This window comes from Anneissia japonica, unplaced genomic scaffold, assembly GCF_011630105.1.
Source record: "Anneissia japonica isolate Jap-2015-1 unplaced genomic scaffold, ASM1163010v1 scaffold550_len331619_cov169, whole genome shotgun sequence".
Taxonomy (NCBI): domain Eukaryota; kingdom Metazoa; phylum Echinodermata; class Crinoidea; order Comatulida; family Comatulidae; genus Anneissia; species Anneissia japonica.
Genome location: NW_022731233.1, coordinates 41,974 through 47,293, shown reverse-complemented (window position 1 = coordinate 47,293; position 5,320 = coordinate 41,974). Strand labels below are relative to the sequence as shown.

Genomic DNA, 5,320 nt, shown 5'->3' with positions numbered 1-5,320 from the left:
TAGATGTTAAGGTTTAGTATTATGATTATCAATTTCTTTACTAAAATCAAATTCCCCAAAATGACAACTTTAATTTAAATATCTTTGATCCACCCATAAAGTATACTTGCTTTTTATCAATTTTTATTTTTAATAAATAAATGTTTGTATTTTATGTTATTTTTCCAATTCAAAATTTCTTAGATGATTAATATTAAATTTTCTTTTGTTTGTAATAGGATATGTTTCAGATCCTCTCTGTACACTCAGGTTGAAGAAAACAAAGGAAGGTTCATCAATTTAAATTTCATCTAATATAAAGCGTTGTCCACACTATCAAATTCTATGTAACAAATAAATGTGATCTTAATGAATATGTACATTTATTTTGTTACAGCAAAGTACTTTTTTCTAAAGCAAAGATTTAAATGTTAATAGTATTTTGATCTGATCTGCATATTAAGCTAATGAAAATAAAATTTGCTTTGTATTTATTGGATTCAAGACAAGACTATTGTCAAAACAATCAACAATATGAAAAGTTTTTTTTTTGTTTGGACAAAGATATTTATATAATCCATCATGAGGGAAACACAAGTTTTATTCAAACTTCATTAGAATTTATACAGCCAGTGGGCAGGGAATACTTAAAATGTTCGCACTTTTTAAAGAAGTTTCTTTTTATGGAGCTCGTTTCATCATTGCTACTATCTATTAACCAAGAACGTGGCTGATACACTGATATTTGAGGTATTAAAGAAGCATTGTGCATTTTTTAAGGTGGTCGTATTGTATATGTTTGCTCTGTTAATACTCCAATAACATTACTAATACTCTCACCAAAAGAGTGAATATCATACGACATTAATCAATCATTCATAGACTTGTGCACCCTAAAGGTCAGATTGACCATCATGGAACTGACCAATGACATTCTACTTAAGTGTGTTTGCGTTACTATGCACATACAGTTGAACTTGCCTATTAGTCGAATCCAAAATGCCATTGAAAAACTGTTCGACTTAGATAAAATTCGACTTATAAATTGTTAATTAATGGAAAACACAACAATTCAGCATGTAAAATTAGATTGAATTATTGAGTATGGCAAAATCATCTTAGCCGAGTTTAACTGCACTACTTTATTTATCATGTCTGATTGTCTTCATAGCCAAGATTTCTTCTTTCATGATGATATTCAACATCCATATTTTTGGTGCTTCACTTGGTTATTGATTATTGTTGTACATAAATTCAAAACTACTGGTGTTACTAAATAAATATTTTGAAACACAATTTATCATCCTTGTACATGGCAAATAATTTATTACAAGTGCATTTTCTCACAGTTAATATAAAATTGGTTTACTGTACGCAGAATAAAGCAACATTGAAGCAGTCAGGTATTACAATATATATCACTGCATTTAACACACTCTATTTATTATCAAACTATTAAATGTATGGATTTATAGTTAGTTTACACCAATGTAAAGAATAGGAAAGAACAAATTACATTTATTTACTGTACACAAAATTCCAATTCACTGTAGTAGCTTCAAATTTTAAAATATCAGACGAGAGTGGGGAAGACACAAAAAACATTGCATTGGGAACATACTGTACATAACAACAAAATGTTCTTGAAATTAATTTTGCTGGCCTATCCGCATCTATAGCAACACTTTCAATTACAGACTAGGCCTGGAAGGTTCAATTGAATGGTGCAGATATACAGAAGCTCTAGGCCTACAGTATGCTGACAAAATTTCCTTTCATGAGTGATGAGATTGTCAAATAAAAAAAAAGATAACAGATGTCACATGAATTTTCAAAGAATGAATCCTTGAAGACCTGTTGCATTAATGAGGATGGACTTCCATAACAATTTATAAATAATTCTTGCAACACAAAGACCATTTCATCATCATCATAGCATCGAAAAACCCAGGGTAGTCGTCACAGCTTCTGGGAACTTGTCCCTAATTGCCCACACAGTGCAAGATGGGATGACCCTTCTGTCAGATTTCTTTAGCCTGTTAAAAACCCACCAAATGAAGCCATCAATATCCAAAATTCAGAGTGACTATTCTTAGACCATTCAAAAATAATTAGTTCTGATATTACAATACAGTATCTTTATAAGGAAATAGGGCAAATACAAAAATTTGTTAGATATCACTCCCGCCCGTGTCAAAAATTTGGGAAATTTGATGCTGGAATAAAAATTAACAATTTTTTTGCCGCATTATTTATTTTAAAAGCTTAAAAAATGATGCAATTTTGTGACTGGAAATACATTTTATTTATAAAACAATAAAATTAAACCAGTTTTTATACAATATTTACAATATTCTTGCCAAATAAAAACAGTCCCTCCCTCATCAATTAAAAAAAGCAATATTCTATTGTTCTGGAAAAAAAAAATGCCCGCTCTCATCACTCTTTTTTAAAAAAGAGTGAAATCTAATATTTTTTTCTATGTTCCCTTAGTCATTCTGGCACTAATCATCAATGATAATTTTTGTTGGAAATATAAATATTTAAATTAACCAAAAAGCCCATATTCAAATGCATTGTATAGTGGTGTAACAATAGCCACGACCTAAATAATTATTTTGAATACTGAATTACTTATTTCTTTAATATAATACTTTTTTTGTAATATAAATTTAAGGCATTTTCCAATATTTTATATCTTCAAGTCTAATATCTTCATATGCTCCAAAATCAAGAATGCATATGTCTTCACCCGCCTAATGGTAACATATTTAATCTTAATTTAAATTTTAAACTAACAGCACTGAACATAAAAGTTGGTATCATCAAGAAGATATCCTCTCAACAAGGTATGTTTTTAAATTTTGACAGTTCGCCCTCCAATTCGAGCCCACCATTGGGACCTGAAAATTTGGGGTGGTCTCAGGGTTGTTCTCCAATTAGAGGGCTAGCTTTGTGTTAGAAGTTTGAAGATTGCTATATTGGGTCTTTGGAAAAGTGATCTCGAATTAGAGGGGTCTCGAAGTTGGAGGGACTGTATTTTGCCTCAGAATCATTTATCCTTAAATAATTGATAATAAATAAGTTTAAAGCTATTGAACCGATGGTTTAGGCAATATTCACATTGAATTATTGTTTTAAAAATGCTGTTAATATTGCAATTATAATGATCAAAATGTATATTGAAACATTTGATAACATTGTTCAACAAACAATTATTACTATCAAACCTAATCTACGATTCAGTATCTTACTTATTACACCATAATGTGAATATACTACGATTGAAATTGAGCTTTGAAGCTTCAATTAATATTTTAATACTAAGCAAAATGTACTGTTAATTAAAACTAATAATGCACTTAAAACAATGTAACAATCAAATACTAATAGGGCCTAAGTATTTTAGCTATATAGTACAACGAAATATGAATGCGGACTGATGAAAATAATACTTGAAATTGAAAATTGAAAAAGGGTAGATAGCGCCCTCTAGACATTTCGAATCTAGTCTGATCATCATCACACATCCATGTTGTGACGATTGTTTTTGAAGTTCTTGCATTTAAGAATTGATACTACTACTAGCCTAGGCCTAAATGGTAAGTGTTGAAAGAGCGTTTGTCTATTTTACATTAGCCCAAATTAGCCTAAGGTTGGGCTGCTCAGTTCTGGCCTAGGCTAGGGGCCTAGCCTAGCTAGGCCTAGGCCCTAGGCTAGGCTAGTCCTAACATTAACAATAGGCCTACATGGAGTTAGAAGTTAGGTGGTCCTAGCTACTAACTAAGGCTCTACTAGCCTGTGTAGGCTAGGTAGTAGTAGGTCTAGGCCTAGCCTACTACTAGGCGTAGTGTAGCTAGTAGCACACACAAAATTATATCCTTCAATTTACTTCAAATATAACTAAACTAAATCCTTTCCGAGCCACTGGGGCTCATAGGGCTGGAGCTTATCTCCAGTTTCTGTAGTGTGAAGCGGATGAGAGTTGTACTCTCCCTGGACGGGACACTAGTCCATCGCAGGTTAGTCCCAGCAGTTTGCTGGTACCCATTGATACAGCTATGTGGACTGAAGCATTGTAGCTAAAGTGCCTTGCCCAAGGACACATGCAAATCTGCACAGCGGAGATTTGAAACCCCGACCTTACGATTGAAAGCCCAAACCTGAACCGCTGCGCCAAACTGCCGCTTCAAATATGGTTTCACATTAATTCAATTGAAAGAACACATTGATGTTGCTGTCATTTATAGGTACCTGACAAGAAAATTCAAACTTTATGAAACAGATTGACTCATTCATCAAAAAATGTAGAAAAACGAAATGCAATTTAATGGTATAAAAATTGTGAAAATCCATCAACCCACCGATTTTCTATGATTTTTTAAGTTAATTAATTTAATTAAAAAGTCGGAATAGGCATTTTAATGTTAAAAAAAAAGAAAAGTGTGACAAAATATATTAAAACTTGTCCTAACCTTAGATCTTAAGTACATGACGAAATTCTTCCCCATAGAAGAAACCGTCACTGGTGGGTTGGATGATTGATTGCTGATTTGCCTGCATGCTGTCTAAACGGCCTTCACAATGAGTAAACAAGACCTTGGTAGTAGGAGAAAATCGGACACAGTTCAGCCAGTACTGCTCCAATCATGGTCAAATTTCAGAAAGTATACCCAATTTCTGAATCTAATGTTAATATTTAAAACATAAAATGTTTTAAACCAAAATCCGACCATAATGAAAAAAGACAGTAGCTGTACATCTGTGGATTTACTTTTTTCAAGAATTTAAAAGAACGTAAAACCGTGACTTATACGAATACTAGCCAGAAAGATGCATCAATATTTTATTAGTTCTCAAAAAACAAAGATGGTAATTTTGGTCATTTTCAATACACATATGTATTGAAAATGACATGGTGTATTGGTGTTTATGCTGGCCTAAATAAATATAAGAATACGATTCTTTCTAGCCTATTCTATTTATTTTATGATCATGTGGCGTACAACAGCAATGTTTACTCACATTCCCGGCTATCCAGGGGCTATTCTACAGCTTACAGCTGATGTATTTCAATCTAGGCTCAGAGAGTAGTAAAATATTTTAGAGGGCCTCCGAATCGAGTGATGAATATTTAGTTGACAGTTAGAATTAAGGAACAGAGAATAACTCATCATGTATTAAAATCAAATGCTAAATTGATTTTATAACTGATATTCTGTATCTTCGTTGCATACGATCTACAGACGATTACTCGCTCTCACGGCCAGTGCACAACGTCACGAACGAACGAGAAGCCCATGTGCTTGAGTCGTGGGCGATTTAGAACCGTCCATTTTGC

At 32.7% G+C, this 5,320-nt stretch overlaps 1 protein-coding gene across 7 annotated transcripts in view; it reads left to right on the top strand.

The window, feature by feature from the left end:
* Nucleotides 1–5,320, top strand: part of LOC117115281 (nuclear pore complex protein Nup214-like) — a 48,372-nt gene that overhangs the window by 13,334 nt on the left and 29,718 nt on the right. For 4 of the 7 annotated variants that reach the window (XM_033259000.1, XM_033259004.1, XM_033259005.1 and 1 more), the window contains exon 1: nucleotides 3,475–3,581. The exons of 2 other annotated variants lie outside the window; for them this stretch is intronic. The gene's annotated coding sequence lies outside the window, so the exon portion shown is untranslated. Of the gene's footprint in view, nucleotides 1–3,474; nucleotides 3,582–5,320 lie in introns of those variants that run through there. One more of the 7 variants, XM_033259003.1, reaches the window with a different exon arrangement.